The sequence below is a fragment of the Sorex fumeus genome, unplaced genomic scaffold (genome assembly GCF_029834395.1).
Source record: "Sorex fumeus unplaced genomic scaffold, SorFum_2.1 ptg000046l, whole genome shotgun sequence".
NCBI lineage: Eukaryota > Metazoa > Chordata > Mammalia > Eulipotyphla > Soricidae > Sorex > Sorex fumeus.
In genome coordinates, this window is record NW_026606103.1 from 13,333,155 (window position 1) to 13,358,935 (window position 25,781).

Below are 25,781 nucleotides of genomic sequence, written 5' to 3' on the forward strand. Positions count from 1 at the left end.
TGCAAAATCATCGTTGTTCTTTTGCTCGTAGTCTCAGTCATCATAGTTCCATCATCCTAATCTCCTCATAGAACTCAATGTCCTCTACTTCCAGTCATCGTCCTTGGATTCCTTGTCATCCTCCTAGTCCACTCTTTCCCCTTACAGTATAGTAATATAAAAATCATGAAGGGTGGGGGTACACATAGGTGGCGTTGAGCAATATCAGAACATCAAACAGAGATAAAGCTAGTCATTCAGGGGATGTTCTAGGAGATTAACTCAAGGACAAAATCTCATCTGAGGGTTCAGCACTCCAGATAACTAGGAGCACTCCAGATTACTAGGAGATCTGTACAAGTGTGGGATTGCATCTAGGGTGTATTGCTTTCTCCTTTCCTCAGCTAGTAACTAATCCATTTAAACAACCATAGTAACTTCTTATAAAATTTCTAGTCAGTTTTGTATGAACACAGTAAGAACTATATTAAGCTTAAAGGTTGTATCTTCCTGGGACATCTTGCTATATATTCCAAACCACAGTCCTCAGGCCAGGCTAGTTGACCCTAACCTCAGCAGGGTCCTTATTCAGTAACTTCTTCTTGGGTCATGACAGAGTCTTTTCCCTGATGATGCTCTTAACTTATTATACTTCATACACTTAGCTTGTCCCTTTCCAATACCAGGGTAGTTTTCAGCTTACCCTGGGCCCATCCAGTCCCTTCGTCAGGATCCTGCTTTTGGAGAGCTAGGAACCAAGTGAAACTGAGGCTTAAGTCAAGTAAATATGGATGACGAGGAGTAAATATTATTTTGGAGCCAATTACCTTCCATGTTACAAAGCATAGCCATCAACTGTCTTTCTGTGTCTATACAAAATGGACATTGCTAAATAATCCTTGCAAATGGCATGAAAAAAAGAGAAAAGTAATATAGGATTATTGGTGCTTGATGGAATTGGGTATGCCTCAGGGGCACTGTTGTGGGAGCAGCTCAAAAAACCTAAGCTCTCTGCGGGAAGAGCAAGGACACCCAATGTTATCCAATAGAATGGGACAACATAAAACTAAAACGCATTTACAAAGAAAAGGAAACTACAATGGAAACAAATAAACAAACAAAGAAATAAAAGCAACTGAGCAATAGGCAAAAGCTGTTTGATCATCATGCCTAAGGAAGGATTAATACCCAGAATATATTAACTCATATAACCAAAATACAGAAAAAAAACAATAAAAATTATTCAAAAGACATAAACAGACACTTCCTCAAAGATGGCGCACAGACACGTTAAGAAATTCAAAATTACTTATAACTAGGGAAATGGCTCATAGTTGGGAAAATGGAACAAGAAGAAATGATTGTTGGCAAGGATGTGGAGAAAAGGGCTCAGGTACTGGGAATGAAATTAGTGTAGTTGCTAGGGATAACGATATGCAGTCCTTAAAAAATTAATACGGAAATTCCATATGATTCTAAAGTACCACTACTAATTAGTTATCCAAAGACAATTAACAGATTTTGCTCAAATGTAGAAGATGATTTCCTAAGGCAAGCAATCACGAAGAAATGACAACTCTAACTTGCAGACCCAGTGAAAACAAAGAAGTTTCTAGAGAGAAAAGAGAAGGGGAGAGGAAGTAATGGGCAAAAGGATGTTTGTGATGGCGGGCTGGCATGGGAGCACTGGAGCTGAGGCCACCTGGTCACATCTAAGCCCATTGTCAGAAGCTGATTGTCTGAAATTCTATAGGCTGACTAATGATAAGTCTGTGGCATGGTCCTGGACCTCAAGACAAACGCAGCATAAGCTTCTATGACTGAGTGAGAGTATGAGTGTGTCTGTGAGCATGTGTGTGTATTTGTGTGTGTGTGTGTGTGTGTGTGTGTGTGTGTGTGTGCGCGCGCATGCGTGCATGTGCATGTATAGTTGGGAGCTGGTTACGAGGAAGGAAGTGTTCCTGCCACTGATTCAGGCAAGAATCTGGAATGCTTTTGTACCCCATTTCCGTAAGATATGGTCTGTCTGAAATGCATGTAGCACCTTTGAAGAGAAGTGGTGTACCAAATAAAGGCAGTTGGGGAGCTGGAGCAAAAGCACAGCAGGTAAGGCATTTGTCTTGCATGCGGCCGACCCACGTTCGATTCCCAGAATCCCATATGGTCCCCCGAGCATCCCCAGAAATAATTCCTGAGTGCTGAGCCAGTAGCAACCCCCTGAGCATTGCTGGGTGTGACCAAAAGAGAAAAAGACAGACAGACAGAAAAAAAGAAAGATAAATATAAAGATATCACAGTCCACGGGCCTCCGGTTGTTCATCGATTTGCTTGAGCGGGCCCAGTAATGCCTTCATTGTGAAACTTGTTACTGTGTATGGCATTTCGAATATGTCACAGGAAGCTTACCAGGCTTTGCCATGCGGGTAAGATACACTCGGTAGCTTGCCGGGCTCTCCGAGAGGGGCAGAGGAATCAAACTCGGGTCGGCCATATTGGCTGCGTGCAAGGCAAACGCCCTACCCACTGTGCTATCGCTCCAGCCCATAAAGATATAAAGATATTAAAATATAAATTTAAAGATTTAATTCAAAACAATGGTGGCGGGAAGGTACATGGTGGTGGGATTGGTGTTGAAACATTTAACGTAATAAATTATTGTGAAAAACTTTATAAATATAAAAAATTGAAAAGGCAAATAAATATTTCCTTTTCCTTAATCATTCTGCATCAATATCTCACTAAAGTATAAACACACTTCTCTGAACAAGTTCATGTTTATACTCAATGTTTATACTTCTCATTTTACTGAAAACCTCCACAAAGTTTTGCCCTGTATTCACCCTATTACTCCATTCACCTGACAAATCCAAGAGGCAGATAGGAGACACAGGTTAGGAGAAGAACAAAACTTAGGTGATGGAACTGAGATGATGTTAGGTCGTTATCATTCTTCCCCGAGGTTCTCCAAGAGCTTTTTTCTTACTTTTACATGTTCCTACTATGGCCATGGAAAAATTAAGGTATTTCACAGTAGAAAGAGGAACACTCAGACAAATTGAGTTGACAAAGTCATGTCTGATCTACATCAAATTGAAATATTAGAACCAAGGGGCTAGAAGAGAACAGAAGTATGAAATACATGCTTCTCCCAAAATCGTTGCTAGTTATATCTCTGGCAGGACATGTTCCTTGAGCATCAAGATAAAGTCCTACAGGCCCTTGAGCACAAGCAGATGTGGCCTAGATGTTTCCCTAGCATCACTGAGGTGGCCTGGTTAACCCTGTCACTGCAGAACCTAACAACACTGCATCCTCAAACTGAGAAGGTGGGCCATACATCACTGAGAGGAGTTCTCAGGCCACCTAAACAGCATTTTTAAGAAACCCTACATCAATTCGATTATTAGTTAAGTTTTTGCACCCAAGACAAAAAATCTTTGAGTTCCAGATTCCTGACTCCCTAAAGCAAAGGACCCAGAATTTCATTGTCTTTGACCTGAGTAATTTGAAGCTGAAGGACACATATTTCACAAGAGGAATGAGAAGAGTCCATTTCTCAGGAAATAAGGCACAGAGGCACAAGGTCCATAGGCCTCCATGCTAACTAGAGATTTTGATGAGCTAGAAATCTAGTCCCTGTCTCTCATCCACACCCACACCATAACCACTGACTGTCCTCAGTGAGCTTTCCCCAGCCATTTATCCAACAAGATGTGCCAAGAAGCAGCTCCATGCCAGTGGTTCGAAGGCAGACAGGGATGATATAGGAGCTGAAGTTCACAGGTTGGTGCAGTTGTAACACTGCTGCAAAATGGTGGAGCTTCTAAAAGTCTGGATGGATGATAATGCAGCTCACAGCCACCCTCCTGGCCTACTGGGTGTCCTGGTAGAGCTGGGTACTTCCCCAACACACCCAGTAATCCTCGGGGGCATGAGACTTCCTGCAGGAGGGAAGGTGACAGTCATCATCTTCTGCATATGGCAGCTTGTGCCTCTCCACCATCATCTGACCCCCAGCACTGCCTTGTCTGCACCACCGCACAGAAATGTCCCTTTCTGTCTGACCTTCTCTCTAGCAATCAGGGCAGTTTTAATCACAAGTCAGCACACACCCACTATTGGAAAGGATCACGGAGGGCTGCAGGTCCCATGGGGCTGGACAATCCTGACCTTCCTTGGGCACAAGCAGAGCGCCCTGGCTCCATCTTGGCTCTTGACCCGCCTTATGACCAAACTGCTCTCGCACCACTCCTTTCTCTCACTCCTTCTTGGTACTCCCCTGTTCTGAAACTGCACAAAATCATTGGTCAAAGGAGACCATGCGTGCAGGATGTCCTGTGTTCTGACCATGAGGGATGAAACATTCCACCTTCCCACTCACTCACCTGGAAATTCCTCCCCATACAGCCGGTGACCAAACTCTCACATCCACAAACTGACCCATGCCCACTGGAGCCTGCCCATCTGAGTTCTCCACTCCACTTCTGTCATCCCTGCTCTCTCACAGGGGGAACTTCTGCTCTGATTAAATGGAGACACAGTGAGGTGGGTCAAGTCAACCTAATCCACAGTGGGTCTCCAGTGGGACACAGCACAAAGCAGATGCTTGTGGTCCTCTGTATGTACCAAAGATCCAACTCCAGGTTACTGCCCCTCCCAAACCAGTGGGAACACCCAACCGGACCCAGGACAGAGAGCAGCTCTGTTCATCTTCAAGGTCAGGGACTCCATAACTAGTGTCCACGCAGCTGACCAATACACATGTGTTGAGCAGAGACCCCAGGCCAGAGATGTACAGAACACCAGCATCTGCCACTGCATCCCAGGTTCCAGCCTCCCTCTGAGAACCAGGATTGTAATGACATTGAGAGAAGCTGTGGTGTGAGGTGACACAGAGCCAGCTGGCATTGCATCTGGGAGGCAGGATGAACACTGCCATCTCGGGGGCAAACCTGTGTTGGGGAAAGGCACAGGGATGAGGATAGAAGATGAGCAAAATCAGGTGAGGAGAGAGGACAGTACAGGAGAGGACAGGTCAGAGGCCAAAAAACTTGGACTAGAAGGACACAGATTGTCCCAGCACACAGTCTTGAGGACGCAGGGGTTCTAATCTTTTAACCCTCTCCCCCTACCAGCCCGGCTGCTAGGACCTGAGAAACAACTCACTTTGGAAAGCAGTGGGCGGTAGAGAACACCCAGTGGGAATGATTGAGCAGAGCTACACGGGGATGAATGCTCTGGTACTGCAGGCTGGCCTGCCATGGTCACTGGCCTTCCAAGGCCTCGTGGCCACTAGAGATCATCCATAGCCCTGGGCTTCCCACACACTGTGATGACCACTCCGACGCCATGTGGTAAACAGGAGGTCCCTCTTTCTTCTCTGGTAGACCCTTGACCACTTCTCAGTGGGAAAGCAGAAGCAGGGGTCAACCAGTCCCAGAGTGACAGGGCAGCTTGGTGTCTGATATCCCTGTCTGCTGCCTGGGCAGCAGGAACTTGAACAGCAGAGCGCACACTGAGCAAGCCCCGTGGGAAGCCTCAGAAGGGATGTGGTGACCACAGATGGTCACAGCTGCATCCAGGAGACCACTTGCCCGCAGCAGCCCCCACCCCCACCCCCGGCCCAGACACTAGCTTTGTGTGTGGGGCTGTACTAGTGTCCTGCCCCCACCTCCCCACTGTCCCGGCAGGGGCAGTGGGCCATGTGACCTGGACAGGGTGGGCCGGGTGCCCCAACCATGTGGACGCCGTGGCCGGCTGCCCGCTCGAAGACTGGGGAACACAGAGAGGAAAAAAGAGGAAACTGATGGGCCAGTCCACCCAGGCTGTTCCCCGCCCACAGCCCATATGCTCACCTGAGCCCAGGGTGCCCCAGCACCTGCTGAGACGAGGGCTGCGGGGCTGGGACTTCCTGCCAGGGGCTTCAAGTCTCCATGCCCATGGTCAGAGTGGCTTCAGCCCTGGCTGCACCCCTCTGACCTCTGACCCCTAAAATATGACCTCTCTAATCTCATCCTCCCCATTGGACACAGCTCTCTCCTGAGCCCTCCTTGACTTTGGACCTGCCCCTGTGTTATCCCTCTCCTGACCCCTCTCTGACCCCGCCCTAACCCCCTCTGACCTCAGGTCTCACACACTACCTTGGCTGCACTCTGACAAGGTCAGGCCTTGGAGAGTTGGAGCAGGGTCCACAGAGCAGCTGAGTGCTTCAACTCACTCAAGAGAGGGACCTAGGAACTCCACTTGGCTTTCGGAAGTGATTTGGGCTGGAGAGGTCTACATCAGAGTTGAGTAAGGGCCGAAGGCGCAGCTGGAGCTGGGGGAGTGAATTCGTCCTTAGATGAGAACGTTGGAGCAGAACGGGAGACCCAAGGAGCCAGCAGAGATGAGGGACTCAGGAAGGCAGGATTGTACTGGGCATGCTTAAACACAGGAAGGGCAAGCAACGTTGCTAGATAAGGGATACGCTTCTTAGCTTGTTACAGAGATATATTTCATGTCATAAAATTCACCCATTAGAAGGGACAATTCCAAAATTTTCAGTATAATTTGGAATTTTTCAGTAATGACTTTCATTGGAAATAATCTCAAAGATCCTCAGGGAGTGAATCATCAGGGAAAATAGTAGAATCCATTGTATCAAATACTAAAATCCAACATAAGAAATATTGATTCTATAACTGCATGTCAAGTGGATTTTGCTTAGTCATTTAGTGAGTAGTCATTTCTATAACATTTTATTTTCATAGCATGTATAGTCCCGTTTGGATAATATAATTCTCAATAAGACGAAGTTGTAAAGATGGAAAACTGTGGCGTGGTGATCACTTGCCATGAAAACCATCTTGCTCCAAATATGAGTTTTAAATGTTGATGAAGTTCAGTTTATTCATTTTTAAGCGATTAATTTTGTGTTTTCTATCATAGCTAAGAATTTTACTTTTGCACCTTTGTCAAAACCAATTTTGTTTTTCTCTTTATGTGTCTGGGATTGGTGGAAATTTCTTATGAATTGCTAAGTCTGGAAATTAGATTCTTTCTCCTGCTTTTCTTGGCTTACTGTAGTAATTTTTTCCTCCCCTTTTGAAATCTACAATAATATATATGCTGATTTGGAGAGTTTTCCAATTTGTTCTTGATTTTCTGTCGCAAAGCTTCTTCCTTGTCGTGAGTGGTCAGTGATGTTTCAGTTCTTTACTTCATGTCCTCCCTGTGTCCATCTGAGCTCTCAGATCCCTGAGACCCATTATCACACTAGTGAACAAGGCACAAGAAAATGAAATTCACATTTCCCTCTGCTGTGAAATGTCTCTTCTGTCAGACGAATCTACAGGTGAGATCAGAGGCAGCTGAAGACCCTGTCTTTCATCTTCTGTGCTGAAACCTATGTTAAAATGCAAAGAAGCTGGGCTGGAGCAATAGCACAGTGGCAAGGGCATTTGCATTACACCTGGTTGACCCGGGTTCTATTCCCAGCATCCCATATGGTTCCCTGAGCACCACCAGGAGTAATTCCTCAGTGTATAAACCAGGAGTAAACCCTGTGCATCGCTGGGTGTGACCCCAAAAGAAAAAAAAGAAAAAAGGAAAGAAAGGCCAGAGCTAGGTACTGGGGTAAAGGCACTTGCTTGAATGTGACTAAATCCTGCTTTGATGCAGTAAACATTGATGGTCCTCTGAGCAATGCCAGGAATGACTTCTGAACCCAGAGTAGGCCCTGAGCACCTTTGGGTATGTTCCAAAAACAAAAAGGGACAAGAAAAAAATTAAAAAAATAAAGAGAGAATATCTCAGAAATCTACAATCAAAGGCCCTTACTTTGTCATTTATGAGTTTCTAGAAAAAGAAGCATGCATGAGATAATAATTTCTTTCTGCCATCACATCCACCAGGCTCTGTAGGAAGGAGATTCAAATAATATGGGCTCCTATGTCATTTAAATTTTTGTTTATTTATGATCACGTTTTTATCATTTCCTTCTGCTAATTTTTTGATCTATCCAATTCCATAGTCTTCACATGTGAGCTCAAATTGATTATTTGAGATTTTCTTACTTGTTCTTTTCTTTTTTGAAAGGTAGGCCTGTATTTCTTTGATCTTCCCTCATTCCCATCACTTTCTTTGCCTCATACCCTAGTTTTTTTTGCTGTGTCTCTTGTTCATATTCATATTCATATATCTTATTTATTTCCTCATTGTTTTAAGTGTTTTTCAGAAGAATCTTGTTCTGTGTCTGTATAGTGTGATTCTCACTGTTTGCTTTGGGTTGATTTTTTTCCTTCGTCATTTTGTAGTGGGAAAAGATGCTTAATTTCATTTAAATATTTATATGATTATTGAGACTTTTGTAGAGGTCTATGATTGATTTGAACTGGACAACGTTCCACATGCACGGAGAAGAATGTGAGTGCTTCCTCACAGGTTCATTCTCTTGAAGCCTGCGAGCTTGTGATTTCTCAATCGTCTCTTCTTCCAATACCAGCAGGTGATGCTGTGACCTTACTTCTGAGTTTCTTTGGGGTCCTTTTTGGAGGAGGGGAAAGGCAGGCCAGAGACAACTTCCCTTAGCCACCCACAGCCCTGGGTAGGGAGGGCAAACCTGAGCACAGAGTTCACAGTTCTCCCAATCTCAGCCCATATCTATGGTGTTGGTGGACAGCATCTGTGTTTCCCTCTGACCTCAGACTCTGAATCCCCAGGGAAGAGGGAAGGGCAGTGGGGAAAAGAACACACCTGTCACAGCCAAGTGTCCAGAGCCAAGGGGCTGTGTACAATGTCCAGTCTTGATAGTTAGCACAAACCTACCCTTTCTCTGTGGAGTTTACTAGGGGTGGGGGATGAAGCTCTACCTCTCCAGTCAGGTCAGCTGACACCTATGGCTCCACTCACGGGGCTCCATCAACTCCATGTGCCTCTCCCTCCTCCCCTTCAGAAAAACAGGTATGTGGTCCTCAGGCAACCTCAGATGATGAACCACTGACTGGTGAGAGAATTATGGACCCTTCTGGCCCTACTTTAAGGGTGATGTTTGCCGGTAGCTACTCATTCCCCATGATGATGAAATCATATTTGTTCTTTGATCCTCTCAGTGTTACAGTTATTCTTTCCTTTTTAAATGTAGAAAAAGTTTGTTAAGCATTAAGGAGTTGTTACTTACATAGTTATTCATAGCTGACTTTGAGGTATACAATGTTCCAATACAATCTCACCCCTTGTGTTGACCTCTCCACCAGTTTCCCAAAGCTTCCTCCCACCCCCCAGCCTGTCTCCTTGACAGGTATATTTTGTTTTTACCATTATATTTAATGTAGGAGCACTGCTATTTATGCAGCCATTGATTAAGCTGATTGACTTGGCATGAACTCCACATTACTTTTTAAAATTTTGTTAATTGAATGTCCATGAGATGGACCAATACCAAGCTGTTCATAATTGGGTTTTAGTCATATCATGATCCAGCACATGACTACTCTCTATCAATGTACATTTGCCACCACCAGTGTCCCCTGTTTCCTTCCCACCATACCCCAACGCCCCATCCCTCATCCCCAGCCTCCCTCTATGGGAGGCACTTGTCTTCTTGTTCTCTCTCTCCTTTTCCTTTTGTGCATAATGGTTTGCAGTACAGGTGCTAAGAGGTCATAGAGTTTGTTCAGAGAATTCAGTATTTTTATTGACTCTGTAAGGCTGGAGTAGCTTTTTAACTGTGTGGCAGCTTTGCAGTGTGGATGTAACTGCAGAGGCTTGCACAAGTACAGGGAGGTGGAGGCAGGTAGCCCATCGAGACACTGAGAAAGTCTGGCTGCTGATGCACTCTCCCCACAGATTCAGGTTGACTCATGGCAGCACCATACCCCTGGACGAGCACATTTTTTTTAATTGGCTGATGTAGTTTGAGTCTTACTCTTAGACTGTTGTTAGCTGTATTATTCAGACATAATATACAGATAAAACTCTCCCCTCTCTACTACTGTGCGTGCCTCCTACCCCAGTTACCCTCCATCATTTTCTTCTCACTCCCTTCAGTTTCCTTCCTTCCCTTTATTCCTTACTTCTGTAATCAGGGGTCAAGGGTCATATAGGTATCCCATTTGTTACCTTGCATTCCGTACCCTGTTATTCTATATACCACAGACGTGTGACATTTGTCTGTGGCATTTGTCCTCCTTCTGACTCACTTAGTTCCATTCAGGTTGTGGCAAACTGTATGACTTCACCTTCCGTTATAGCTGCACTGTGTTTGCATATCATACTCTCATGAATTGTTTATCCGATGTTGGATACCTAAGTTGGTTCCATGTCTAGCTATAGTGTTGAGTATTGCAATGAATAATGGTGTGCATTTGTTCGTTTGAATGAATGTTTTTGTGTCTTGGGGGTAATACGAAAATGCAGCATTGCTGGATCATATGGCAGCTCTGTTCTTACTTTTCTGAGAAACCTCCAAACTGTTTTCCACAGGAGCTAAGCCAGACAACATTCCCAACAAGAGCAGGTAAGGATTACTTTTCCACCACATCCCAACAACACCACAGATTGTGCCCACATTTTTCCCCTGAGAGTTGTCATTCTCCTTTGTGTGATATGATACTTTATTATCATATTGATTTGGATTTCACTGAGAGTAAGTGATAGCACTGTAAAACTGTCCTCCCGTTGTTCATCAATTTGCTTGAGTGGGCACCAGTAACGTGTACATTGTAAGATTGTTAGTACTGTTATTGGCATATCGAATATGCCACGGTAGAGTGCCAGGCTCTGCCAAGATGGCGGGATACTCTCAATAGCTTGCTATGCGCTCTGAGAGGGACAGAGGAATAAAACCCAGGTGAGCCATTTACAAGGCAAACACCCTACGTCTTGTGCTATTGCTCCAGCCCAGTGAAGACCAGCAAAACGTGATAATGAACCCTTTTTCATGTGTTATTTCATGGCCATCAGTCTACTTTGAAGATGCGTCTATTTCTTTCCTCTCACAAATTTTTAAATAGGGCTTGTGAATTGGGGGAGGGGGGTGAGTCCTCTTGAGTACTTTATAGATCTTGGATATACATATTTACCTGATGTGTTGCACATTAATATTATCTCCAATTCAGTCTGGTGTCCTCTCGTTGTAGACCATGTTGTTAGCTAGGCAGAAGCTTTTTAATTTTATGAAGTCCCATTTGTGTATTTTTGTTTGAGCTGTCCCTGTCAATGGGTCTGATCGTTGGAAACACCTTTGAGGTCCATAGCACTGCTTCCTTCTCCAGGGTGGAGGGGTCAAACCAAGCCCAATTTACCGCCCATAGAGCTCTGGAGCTAGCATGCAGCAGCCTGGCAGGCAGCCACCGGGTGGCATGTATCCAGTCCCTGTGTCTCCTGGGCAGCATTGAGTCACAGGTCCCTCAGTAGAGCCCCTTCTGGCAACTCGCAGGGAGGCCAAGAGTGCATGTCCAGCCAGAAGGCATGCATTACCTCCTCTTGGGACCACACCCAATCCCCTCTGTAGAAGCCTGGATTAACACTGGCCTCCATCTGGCTGGCCATAACTAGAGTCATCCACATACCAAGTTTCTACTAGAACCTGGGTTTGATCCAGCCCCATCAAGTAAGGGTTCGACAGGAGCTCTCCTCTGGCACAGAGTTGAGGACCATCTACTCATGTAAGTCCCTAGCCCCTGCACAGCTTGAACCTGCCTACACAGGTTTGCAGAAACTCTTCTCACCTAGCTCTGGTGCGGGGTTTGTTTTCCCTTCCATGATCCAGTGCCTGAGCCCTTACCGAGCCCACAACTGGATGTGCAGTTTGGACCCTCACCAGAGCTGTTCCAACTGTGGGGTGTGGAACTTGATCCTTTGGCTACTGCAGAGGCTGCTGCCATTTCCGGAGCCTATCCCAGGTGGCGCCTTTTGGAGAGGACACATACAGAGAGCACAGGACCTGGGCAAAGTGGGCACCAAAGCCTGCCGAACCACCAACAATGCAAGGAATACCTGAAGGTGTTTTCCAGGCACGGTCACAGGTGTACCTGCATGTGCTATGGGATGCCTTTAGTCTGACACAACCCAATTCCAAGAACTTGACACAAACAGCGAGACTCCTCTGGGGCTCCAGGACCCTCAAGGCCTGATAATGAGACCTTTGTTTTCCAACTATCCCATGAAAATGCACCCCTCTCTCTTTATCCTGGGCCCATAAAACATGGCCCCCTCTCCAAGGATTTTGAGATGGGCATTTTCTTGGGAGCAGACTGTGCTAATACCTCCCAAGTCCCAGGTAGACCATTTTCCACCCTCACTCCCCTCCCACTTCAGAGGAATGAAGAGCTGGTCTCAGCAAGCTGCCATCCCTGCTCTAACAGGTAAAAGCCAGGTCCCCAGGGCTTTCCAAATGCTTGATCCAACGTTTCAGATCCTTTATCAGCACCACCACCTCAGAGTCTCCTCCATCCAACCCAGCTCCACAGCCCGGCTGCCCCTCTAGGGTCTGCTACATGGAGGAGGAAGAGCCCAGGACCCCTCAGCTCGCTGACTGTGACTGCAGGGATTCCTCAGTGCTCCCCAGTGGAGAGCAGAGCTTTCTCTAGACACGTCAGTGTTGTTTAAACTCCCAGCGCTTGCTGGGGTGGGGCCAGGTGTCAAGGAGCTCGCCAACAGGAACAACCTGGAGGTTATGGTCTAGACTATGGGAATAAGCACAGGCCCCGCTGCTGTATCTGGGTTCCCTGCAGGGCAGCTGATCTGCCCTGAAGTCTGGATGCTGGACTTTGTGTGCCCATAAAGGAGCATGCAGGAACAGTAGAAAGGTCTGACCACCTTGTTTCATCTGTGCCATAGAGTCTGGACATACTTCATTTCTACCACACTGATCACACTGTTAGAGAGAGTAGAACAAAACTGGTGTCGTGCCCAGGAACTGTTCTTGCTTCTAGGGACCAAATGCATGATCAGGCATGTTGAGCCACTTCACACCAGAAGCAACTGGTGCTCTGGAGGAGCCTCAAGGTTCCCCTAAAACATTCCCAACAAGAAATGAATCTCGGAACCAGGAAGCTTGCTGAAGAGATGTTTCCTGATCTTGCAGCAGGCCGATTTCACCCGGTTTCCTCAGACAGGGGCAGGTGTTGTCCCTCCACCTGCCCCTTATGAATTCAGAGCCCAATGGAAAACCCAGGTATGTGAGACCAGTGACTGCTAACTTTAGTCCTCAAGGGATCAGGGACAGCTGCTCCTTCCCATCTCTTCGCCTCTATGTCATGAACTGCCTTCCTCCTTGTGCCATTTAAGCTCAGTAATGACCATGATCCAGAGACTCAAAAAATGTATCTCAGAATCGAGCAGCTAGCTGCAGAGATGTCTTCGGACACTAATTATTTAAAATTTTAGAATTCCAGGGCGTGCAGCCACTTTTGTGGCCATGTGACTTCTCATGCTATTGATAATAAGCTATACAAAATAAAGTATCAGTCTGTTAGGCAGGCTTGAGTGGTGGTGGTGGTAAGCTTAGAAATAATGGTGTTGGGATGGTATTATGGTGGTGGGATTGAAATATTGAATGTAATCCATTATTGTGAATAACTTTATGAAAATAAAATTTAAAAAATTATTTTGCGTACCAAAAAAAAAAATCCCATTCCTGACAGGAACTACCTGTGATTTTGAACTCTCTCCAAATAGGCAGAAAGTAACAGAGCACCAAAGGCAATATAGATCCTGAACTATCAGGGATAAAGAAAACTGCAGGTTCAGGACACCATGCTCAGTTCGAGAAGTCGAGACGGGACAGACAAGGAAAGATTAAGGACCTTGCTGTTTGTCTTAGTGTAAAGAAAACACCAAGAGAGGACACATGTTCTCTGGATAACACAAATCGTTGCATCCCTAATACAGTTATCAGAACCTTCGTGCCTGGGGTGCATTACACAGTGCATAAAATCTGTACCCCACAATCCCAAATTTGGGGTTCTCTGCCAGCAGTGAGAGGGTTTTTCCCAGGCTTGCGTTCTCAATAAAATTCTTTGAGAACCTCACTTAAAATCTGCGTATCTGCTGTTAGCTAGTACAAGGGAGTAGAAAGAAGCACATTTTTCATCAACCATTGAAGGAATTGCCAGATGTAGCCCTTCTGCACATGGAATATGATTCTGTAGTTAACGTTTGAACTGTGGACGTGTGCTGATGTAGGTGGACCAGGAAAAGCTGTTCTCAGTGAAAGAGGCCACAGAAAGCTAGATGGCCAGAGTGTGGGAATCTAGAGAAAGAAAGGAATATGAGGTTAAAGACTCAAGGATCAATGGGGAGAGAAAGGGTGATGGCTGAGTGGAGGAGGTTATGGACACCTTCTGAGGATACGAACTCTATTTTAAAGTGTGGTGAAATTGTTTTAAAAGGTATTTTGGAACTGAAGAAGAAGTAGTACAGCTGATGGGGCAGTTGTTTGGACATGGCCAACCTGGATTTGATTCCTGGAACTCCATATGGTCCCCTGAGCCCAGAAAGGAGTACTTCCTGGGCAGAGCCAGAGTAAGCTCCAGGAACCATTTTGTGTGACACTAAAACAAATCAAATTGAATGTTGAGAATTGGGAAAATTGTATACACATTAAGGTGCTTGTGTTGCATGTGCACAGCCCTCGTTCTACTGATGTCTAGCACCACGTTGTCCCCTGAGCTATACCAGGAGTGAGGCCTAGAACAAGGAGCTCTGTAGAGCAGTCACTGTTGGGTGTGGCCCACGAACTCAGGGAAGAAATAGAAAGAGTCTGTCTCCCACATCTGTGAGAGCTCCTTTGTGTTGCTCTCTCCCATGCTGTGATTTTTCCCAGCGTGATGCCCTCAATCTTTGATGTGCTTTTTGATGCATTCCAAGGAAAAGGCAGCAAACGTGAGCCTCGCCTATAATCAAAGAATTGGGTGGGTCTAGTGAAACTGAGCACATCTCCCTACGGGTGGGGAGGACTCCTCCCTGCTCCAGGGAGCACAATATCTTATAGGAGCCAACCCCTGTAACGCCCTTACCTATTTTCATCTCAGGATTGTCCAAGGAGCATGAGTGACAGGAGATACCAAGAGTGTTTTCAATGAAATGAAATTTATTAACTATTTACACAATGACACAAAGGGGCTGCTCCAGCACTACCCCACCACTGGGCCCGCCAAACAGTACAGAGAAGTTCTAGCTGGATGAATATCAGGTGGAAGACAAGGCTGCTAGGGGCAGCCAGGCTCAGGAGGGAGCCCCCCGGTATCCTACTGGATGCTGTACCCATCCTGTACTGTACTCCTCTGGGCTACAGCAGGCTGGAACCTTCTCTTTGGGGGCAGGGAAGGGCCCACCAGCTCCACAGTCAAGGCTGAGCCCCCAGACACCCTGGGGTGCTCCCCAGGGAAGGGGGTCTTCTCAGTAGTGCCCAGTTCTGCACTCCCACACAGAGACCGCTTACTGGAAGGGGCAGAAGCAGGGGCAGCAGGATTGCAGGCCCTTCTGTGAGTGGGTTGGGGCCAAGAAGCCCCCCAGGCCCTCGGGCAGCGGGGGCCAGTGTCTGAGCCAGGGCTCATGGGGAAGCCCCAGGGCTGAAGGTTGTGTTGAGAGACCTGGAGGAAGGCCAGGCTGGGCAGCTCCTCCTCCTTCTCATTGGAGCCCCCTGCTGCCCCATGTGGCCCCTGGCCAGGAGGGGCCTCTCCCAGCATGAGGGAGACCCTGTTGTCCAGAGTAGGGGCAGTGAGGCCAGGACAGGGGACCTGTTCTGCATGAAGGGATGGGGATTCCAGGCTCCCCAAAGAGAGGACAGAGGCTCGAGGTGCCATCCCAGTGGCCTCAGCCTGCACAGGTCTTGAGGCATGTCCAAAGTCAGTCTCAGGGGGGCAGGATTCAGTGCTGGCCCCTGGCTTATGGCCCCAGGTAGGTGTTGGGTTGCAGTGACCTGCTACACTCTCAGATAGACTTGAGACCTTTGGAGTCAGCTGGTGTTGGAGACAAGCCTTCATGACCTCCTTGTCCTGCGCAGTCCGCAGACGCTTTTCCACAATCTGAAGGGAGGAAGGATAGTGTGGGCATGTGGAGGTGCAGGGTGGGACAGAGAGTTATCCCGACTCCTCCCAGAGTAGAAAATCCAGATCTCTGTCCCACTAAGGGCCCTCACCCCCGCCAACCCTTCCCTCACCCCATATTCACGTCCTCATCTTCCCTGAGGACTCAGAGGGAGACCCCTGGCCATGGCCTGGGCAGGGAGGGCACCAAGTGACTAGGCCCCAGTGCTGGGCGCCCCTCCCTGACTCATGACCCACCTGCTGCTCTGAGTGCCCTTGGACCTGTCCCCTGTGTCCCCTGCAGGGACTCTTTTCCAGCAATCACATGCAAAATGCCTCCTGTTTGCCTTGGGCCGCTACCCATTGCCTTACAGGAAACCCTCACATTATTCCCCTGGGTCCTGCATGGACCGCAGAGACCTATGTGCCTCACCTGTGTGGGGGTGAGTCCTTCCTCTTCCTCGAGCTCCTCAGCCAGGTCCAGGAGATCCAGTTGGGATTCTGGGGAGAGCAGGTGCGCCAGGAAGCTGGGGTGAATGACTGCCTCGACCTGGGAGGGGGAAGCGGGTGTGAGGGTTCTCGTATGTACTAGGAAGGAATTAAGATGCAAACACACCAGTTTTCAGCACAGTGCAGGGTCTTGGACGGTTGCACAAAGTCTCTGTCATGTACACACATGACACAAAGACACACACTCTTCCACCTCTAGGCACATGTATAGGTATCCACACGTTTCTGCGCAGAGCCCACACAGTACACACAGATGGAGACACAGAGATGTTCACACATCGAACAAACCCAGAAATTCACAAACTAGGGCCAATTTTTGTACACAGGGAGACACATGTACACACATACACACAAACACAAGTAGAAATATGTCACTACCAAGCCCTGGACAGAAGCAACCCTGCGCCCTCCCCACCCTACAGCAGCGCCCAAAACCCACCTTGGTGACAAAGGCCTCCTGGGAGCACAGCTCGTACACATAGCTCAGGAGCCCTGGGTCAGGGCAGGTCCCAGCCTCCTCCTGCTGCTCCTTCCTGCCCGCTGCCCTTAGGCCAAGGGGCGCCCTGCAGACTGTGTCGGGGGCCTTTAGCAGCTCGTCCATGATATCCATGTTCTCATGCACGGTCTCAGGGGGGATCTCCTTGGGGGCCTTGGTTTTGGGGGCCCGCTGTGGTTTGTGCGTCTTGGGGCAGGCTGCCCGAGCCCGGGGTCTGGATTTCTTAGGGACACAGGCTGAGGAGGAAGAAGGAGAGAGGGACGTGAAGGGACCCGTGTCCATTGCCCTCAGACACACAGCACTGAGCACAAAAATGGGAACGGATACCTGTGGGGGGGTCAGGTCAGGTGTGTGTCTACATCTGTGTGTACTAGAATCCCATAACTGCGTGAGGGATGAGGGGGCGTTCAAAGGTAGTAGGCGTCAACCGTGTCCCCAGGTTCTCCAACCCCACTTCAAAGATGAGTCTGACGCCCTCAGGCAGCATGCTGTGCTCAGGGAGAGGGAGAAACCCAGGAACAGGGGGCCGCTGAGCATAAGCCTGGGTGTCCCCAGGAGAGTGAAGGCTCCCTGGCAGGGCAGGAACCCTAGCACCTTCCTGGGCCTATGAAAATTAGCTGGGGAACAGGGTCGGTACCTGGCTGCTGGCCTAACGGTGGGCCTGGAGCACCCTGAGGCTCAGGCCTGTGTGGGGCAGGGGTTGGCAGGCCCTGTACTCCGTTCATCCACTGCAGCTTCTGCGCTTCCATCTCTTCCTCAGCCTCAAACTCCATGAACCTGGTGTGGGGAGCACAGACCCCATTGAGTTGGGCTGGCCTGGACCACACTGGATGAGGCACGGACAGGGAACACTCACGGCCAAGCCCTCAGGAGGGTGGAGAATGGGTGGGCACAGACCCCAGCGCCCCCAGTGATTCCCCATATCAGCCTTTTGAGAGTCACAGAAAATAAGGGACTGCGACCTTCAGACTGTCGTCAGGAGCCCCAGAGTGGGGTGGGGAGAAGTGTCCCGGCCCCAGAAGGGACAAGCTTCCGCAGGGGAAGGGCCTCCAGGGATGCCAAGGACCCTTTGTCCATCTGGGAGCAGCCCCTGAAGCCCGGTCCCGCATCCAGACCCAACCCCTACTCTCTGCCCAGGACTGACTTACTTGGCAGCCATGTTGTAGTAGATCATGCGGTCAAAATTGCTCGTGCCCTCCCATTCCCGCAGGGCCCGGCGCAGGCCTTCCTCCAGGCTCATGGTGGGCTTCAGGCGGGCCAGGGTGCGCAGCACCCGGCTGCAAGGACAGGCTCAGTAAGGGTCTGTATCTGCCGGGAGCCCCCGCTGCCCTACACCCATGCTTAGACCCCCAATGGCGGCCTGGTCTCCCCGCGCAGAGTTGACTCTGCCTCCCACACCCCAGCTCAGTGGCCATGCTGGTGTGATCCCTCAGCTCTGGGGATAGGTCATGAGATGCCAAGGCCGAGCAGTCACGGCCTGTCTGAACCCTGGTGCATCTGTGCTGTGTGTGGTCTTAGGAACAGAATGTCTGTCTTACAGACCAGAGGTCGGGACCAACCCTGATGAGGGGACTGAGTTGCAGCTTTAGGGCATGACTGGTCACTATGGGATTTGAGCCGAAACCCCGGGATGGCATTCCTGAGGTCATGCTCTCATGGACCCTACACTGGGGGTCACCCCAGTCCCTTCCTGTGAAGCTCCCATTAGGTCTAGGACACCCGAGGGACTTACATGAGGAAGCAGGAAACGGCCTCAGTGTCCGGAGTCTGAGGAAGGTACCTCCGGGTCAGGGCCTTGAAGCGCTGCCAGCGCCGAAAGTTCTCGTAGACGCTACTGGGGCTGCTGGAGGTTTCAGGTGATGCCTGGTTCCCGGTGGTGGCTGGACCACTCTCCCCACAAACCCACTGGGGCAGTGGTCCACCACTGGATGGGAGGATGATGGGAACCACCTGGGCCACTGGCAGTGGAGCCTGAGGAAGATGGTCTCCTGTCCCAGCCTGGGTGACAGTAGTAACTGGGGTCGGCATAACGGTCTCCGGCACAGATGACACCAAGTAGATGGGTGAAGGATGCCCATTCACGGCAGATGGAACTTCTGGGCCCCCGCAGTTGAGTGAAGCCTGTGTTAGGATGACAGGCTGGTTCTGGGCTGATTCCACAAGCCCCACATCAGAGCTGACCTGGATGATGACCTTGCAAGGTTCAGGCACTCGGGGACCATGGCTGGCAGCTCCTGCCACCACAGGCATCATGGGGAAAGGTGACAGCACCAGAGGGTTGCCAGGAGCGATGGCCGAGGTCACCAGAGGGGGCATCTGGATGGGCTCCCAGGGTGGTGGCTGGAGGAGCCCTGGATTGAGAAAGGGCAAGACCCGGAAAGCAGAGCCGGAGACCCCAAGGTTCATGGTCATCTCTGGGAGCAGCACAGGAGACACTGTGGAGAGGAGGGAGGGGAGTGAGAGGGAGACGGTGTAGGGGGGAGCAAGGCCTCACTGGCCCAACCATCTCTAGAGCAGGCCCTTTGAAAGGAATGAGGTGGTGTGCCCTGTCTCAGCCCTGAGTCCTGGGCACAGGCCATCCCTCCCCTCCAGCTGGGTTATACTTCGTGGAGATCCTAAAGCTAGGGTTCTTGTTTTCTGGGAGAGTTCCATCAGGGATGGCAGCAGGTGTGGAAATGGCCAGAGATTTCACCAGTCAGACACTTGGGGATGTTTCCAGAGTTCTGGAGCGGCTAAGCATGTTAGATTGAAAATTGGTAACATCTTCTAAATAATCTAAGACTTTATCCCAGAGACAGATACAGGATAATTAACATCAGGCATAAACCAGGTGCCAGGAAAGAAAATTGTCTGCCACCATCGTTACTCAGGTGGAATTCACACAGAGACTCGCCCTAGAGACGTCCCAGAGCCTGTGCGCATCTTGCTCACGACAGAGGCCCTGATGTCTCCAACTGCTCTGACGATGCTCTTTCTGCCTCAGTACACTCACCTCTCCTCAAGGAACAGACCTTCACAGACTTTTCTCAGGAAAACCCCACATATCACACACACACACACACACACACACACACACACACACACACACAGAAACACACACTCATTCTCACAAACTCACACATAGACTCACACATCCATTTATCCCTTGTCTGTGAGGGAAGTATGCAATTCTCAATCAATCTTCACCTCAGAGCTGAAATGCTTGCTGGGGCTGCACCATGAGATGCCAGACCATGGAAGAACAAACTTCACCAAAAGGAGAACAATCCAGAACAACTCAGGAAGCTGAGTCGTAACTACGCTGAGGTCACCTGTCTCCCAACCTGCTGACCCAAGATACCTGCTGGGCTCAGCCAGCAGAGAGTTTAAGTCTGCAGACGTGTCAGGCTCTGACTGTGGCAGTTAGTCACTTGCAGCCCAGCTCTGGGGAGGACGCATCATGGCCGAAGTACACACAGACAGCCTCACTCAACAAGGTTCAGGCTGGACCATCTGTGCTGAGCTGTCCACATCAGGTTGAGCTCAGCCCAAGTCCAATTACTTCTAAACTTATTCTAGAGCACAGGAGGGGACATGGACTCAGCATGCCTGGGTCTTCCCTGCGCCACCACAAAACAGTCTCTCCAGACACATGACAAATGGCCTTGTTCCCCCATCCACCAGCGGGACACTCACATACAAAGCAGCCATATGACTGCTGCCTCCCTCTGTCCATACCATTGACCTTCCCCCAGGTATTTTGACACACCTCCAAGGATGCCCTCCCAGACCCCTCAGGTTCTCCTGGGCTCCCTTTGCTGTACAGGTGAGGTATCTATGGAGCCCAGGTCTTTCTCCTCTTTCACCCACTCAAAACATGGTGTTCCCAGTCAGGGTGACTATGAACCCAAATGGTTTCAGTGTGACAGAGACTTTCTCACATACATAGACACCCTCACAGGCTTACCTCCTCCTGACGCCATAGCCATTGATGAGGCCAGAGGCCACTGCAGTTTATCAGCCTTCACAACGGCAAAAATCAGGACCAGGATCAGAGAGTGAACTGCTCACGCAGACGCTCAGGATCCCAGTGGGTGAGGGTAAAGTTTGAATTCAAACCTCAGAATCTTGGGCCCAAGACATTCTGCAGTGGGGGAGGGGAGGGCCAGGAGGGCCTGGCTGGGGAAACATTCCAGGAAGGGCTCTGATTGGACGGCCAGAACCAGAACTTTCCTTCAAACTTCTCAGTGGCAGAGCAGCTCACATGGCCTCTTCCAGCCACTTAGACAAAGTTTCCCGATTCTCAGCACACAGGTTGGCTTGGTCTTCGCTGTATTCCAATACTTTATCCACCAGTGTAGTTGTGCCCCTCAAATCTCTCTCCTTCCTCTCTTCCTGTTGACCTCCTTCAACAGAGTCTAGTCTTTCTTTGCAATATTCAGTCATTTGTGACTTGTGAACCCATGGAGGTCAAAAATTAAAAGGAGTTTTCCCAAGCAAATGCAGTGGGTTTTGCTTTTTTGTTTCTTTGTTTTGCTGATCCTTCATTAGGGTCCAATCCCTAGGACTGAAAGTAATGTAGATTTGTCTAACATGTTTGACTAGCTTTTTCAAAGTTTCTTTCTACTGGAAGCTCTTATCCTTCCTGGAATAGCCATGAAGTTTCATGTTAAAACAGCTACGAATCTCAAACTTACTTCTTTGTATTTGCAATACATTTTATGTATGATTTGCCTCCTAAATATAATGTTGAATTGAGGAATATCTTTAGTGGTTCAAAGCTAAGTTTTGCCAAAGGCTCAATATGTGTTTTTAATGCATGGCTGGGTGTTCCCTTCAACTTCGCCTTGTAATACAATGCTCTCTCCCACACTGAACTGGTTTTCTGTTGTTAACATATTTCTAGACATGTACTATGAACTGAAATCCCTAAGGATCCCATTTTTATGAACTCATAACTGATTTCCACTCTGGTTAAAAGTACACGTACGTTCTACCAGCTGGCATGTGTAGTGATTTCTTTATATTGGTCAAACAGCTTCTGTCTTGTTCAGGAGACTCCATCCCCACAGCATGAACTTCTGCAGTCCCTAACTGAATCCTTATTATGCCTGAAAAGCCACCAATCTCGTGCATGACTGGCCGACATTTGCACCACTGCAGCCTATAGGTGCGCGCGCATTGGGGCTGTCCTGGCTCAGTTCTAAGCAGTTAGAGGTAACGGACACGCACGCGCACCTGCATCTCTCGCGGGGTCTGCAACTGCCAACGTCCTACAAGCTATGGGTGTAATGACTCCTCTTTGGGATAGTCGCACCCATGCCTATGTCAGGCTCAACAGAGGGGTATGTGGCACTTTCCGGCTGTCTCGGGGGCGCGTCTCCTCCAGGCTCTGGCAGCGCCGCACACCTGCGCCAGATTGGTTCCGGATCTGGACGCTGAGAGCTAGGGTGGTAAAGGACTCCTGGGACCATTCAGACTGCTACTTGGGGTCGGAGCGAATGTGCAGCGGGGGAGGGCCATTGCCTTGCATATGGCCAACCTGGCTTCCATCCTCTTCATCCCAGATGGTACCCTGAGTACCGCCAGAGCAATTTCTGAGTGCAAAGGAATTCCTCAGCACAGCCAGTGTGGCTTCAAACCAAAACAAAACAATCCCAAAATACAACAGCAATAAAACAGCAGGAGCAAACAAAGCCCTACTATCATGTGGACCTTTTGTGTAGGATGCAAAAGCAAACACAAAGTTTTTCCTTATTGAAAACTTTAGCCCTTGAACATGAAAAAAGTCAGGTCACTCCGAAATGGGGAAAATGGGAAGCTCTGACATACATAGAAAATACATACATAGAAAAGCTTCACCTTTGTTTCCCAAAACGTTTTAGAAACCAACAATTAGGTTCCATCACTATTTCTTCATCAATAATTGAAACAGTTTTCTTGACTTAAAATATTGAAGCAATCATAATCTGACATCCAATTGTTGTGCAATTGGTAGCCTGTTTGGCAGGAGATGCAAGAATTAAGCAAATATCGACAGACATATGTAAGGTTCAGTTGAGCTTACAATATTGAGAGTGAAACTATGTTTTTGTATATTGTAATGCCTTAAAAACCTCTTAAATGTGTGTTCATCATGTGTAGTATTTTTGGACGCAGACACTTCATTTATAGAGAAAAGGTAGAGGTGTCCAGCCATTGTCAGCTCACAAGTACATAGGTGTAATGCTGCAATCCCAGATCTGTTTGAGTTTAAGCATGGTGATTACCAGTTTCAAGAAAGCAGTAGGATGGCCAGATGACAGAGACAGGGATTTCAGATTGTTTACTTCAGGAAGCAGCTAGTGAAATTTTGGGCCCAGCAGAGCAAGCTGAGCTTGATGACCCATTAAATATGAGGAACCTGTGGTGGTGGTGGTGGTGGTGATTCTGGTATCATGGTTACACTAATTCATTTTCCTTCATCCCACGAAGAATTTGTTAGGATGAGAAATATCTGCTTTAGAAAGGGGAGAGCAAAGATCAATTGGAAAGAATCTTAAGAAATTCCAGAGCGAAGGAGGATGGTGTACTGGGCAGACAAGGCAGCAGCTTATTGAGTGTGTCCAATCTCTCCTGGGAGTAGCGAGTCATGGAAGCTCTTATGGATTCTTTCCCAGGGCACAGAATGAGGGGTGTTCTTCAACCTGAGTTGTGAAGGTCCAGTGTTGATGTGTTTGCAAAGTTAGGCACATGTGTAGTGGTCATGGGATGTGGTTTTCTGCATGTTATAAGTGCATCGCACAACTAAGGTCATATATGTTGTCATCAGTAAGTCTCGACCTGGGTGTCTTTCCCCACCATTGTCCTCAGATCACTTTCAGTCTCCTTCTTCCTTGACTGAGGTTTTGTTTTGTAATCAAAAGTCAAGACATCTTTTCATTCAGGAGTTTTTAATTACTTTCCTTTGTTTATATAGCACGCTGAGATCCTACAATATTTGTCCTTTCTCTGAATTATTTTGCTTGTCAGGATGCCCTCCATCCACCCAATTTGCAGAAGTCTGCAAGATTTTACCTTTTCTTGTAGCTGAGTAGTGTTCTGTTGTGCATGTTTATACTACAACTTTATCTGTTTATGTGTCCATTTGGGGTTTTCCTGAGTATTGTACTTAGCATGGCAGTGAATATAGGAGTGCATATATCATTTTGATTTTTCTATTAAGGGGTTTTGGTGGGAACATGCAAATGTGAAATCACTAGGTCTTTTGGAACCTATATTCTTGCTCCACTACTCAACTGCCGCCACACTCCATGCTGCTTTCCACACACTTGGGCCGAGCCTCACATACGAGTGAACATATTCCTGGCCACATCCCTATCCATCATTCCCACACCATATTTGATGGGTTTCAGACAGTAGGCAACAAATGATAAGTAAAGTAAGTAAAGGCCCTCCCGTTGATCATCGATTTGCTCGAGCGGGCCCAGTAACGTCTCCATTGGACACTTTGTTGTTACTGTGTTTGGCATATCGAATACATCCCGGGTAACTTGCCAGGCTCTGTCGTGCAGGCGAGATACTCTTGGTAGCTTGCCGGGCTCTCCGAGAGGGGTGGAGGAATCGAACTCGGGTCGGCCATGTTGGCTGCCTGCAAGCCAAACACCCTACCGCTGTGCTATCGCTCCAGCCACAAGTAAATATATAAATATTACATATATTACATTTACATATTATATAAATATGTATTATATTTATATAATTCAGAGAGTCCGGTAATCTACTGAGAGTATCCTGCCCACACTCCAACTTAGGCTATTCATCTTTGGATATTTTTTTCCTGTCAATTTTGTTTATTCTTCTAGAACTAAGTAGTGAATTGGCTAATTTTTCCTATCATTTGAGAATTTTCTTATTTCTTAGTTTTAATTTTATTTTTATATAGTAGTTCACAATATTTGATTACATTTTATATTTGATCGCCAATCCCAACACCATTACACATTCCCACTACCATATTTCGGATGTTTTCATCCCAAACCCCAACCCTGCCCTGTAGCAGAATGAAAATAATTTATTTTGCATTATTTGTTATGAATAAAATGCTAAAAATGCTCCAAAATGGTTCTTTAGAGAAAAGTGTGTGAATATTGTTGTATTTCATGCATTATCCACTAAACCCTTCTATAAGAGATTATGAGCATGTTGTTAAAGGTTCATTCCTTTGTGCATAGATATTGGGCTGGAGCGATAGCACAGCCCTAGGGCGTTTGCCTTGCATGCGGCCGACCCGAGTTCAATTCCTTCGTCCCTCTCAAAGACCCTGCAAGCTACTGAGAGTATCTCGCCCGCAAGGCAAAGCCTGGCAAGCTACCCGTGATTTATTCGATATGCCAAAGAAAGTAACAACAAGTCACAAAATGGAGACGTTACTGGGCTGCTCAAGCAAATCCATGAACAATGGGAGGACAGTAACAGTGATATACATACATATATATATATATATATATATATATATATATATATAAAGATATATTTCCCTCGAGAATTGGTTGCCTTCATCAAATGTGGTGTGACACCCTTGGAAGATGGGTTGTGTCAGGTATGAAATGCAGGCGCAGGGTCGAGGAATAGGTTCAGTCATGGGTGAGGCTCTGCCTGAACATGTGAAGAGCAGCCGTGACCATGGCAGTGGTTGAATTCTGGAGGGTTTTGGCTGCCAGGCCTTGACGTAGGCCTTCAGTGCTGTGAAATTTCTCTTAACTCTGCAGCATGTCACGTGTTTTAGAAAGATGTGTTTCCTTTTTTATTTGTCTCATTTTTCCCCC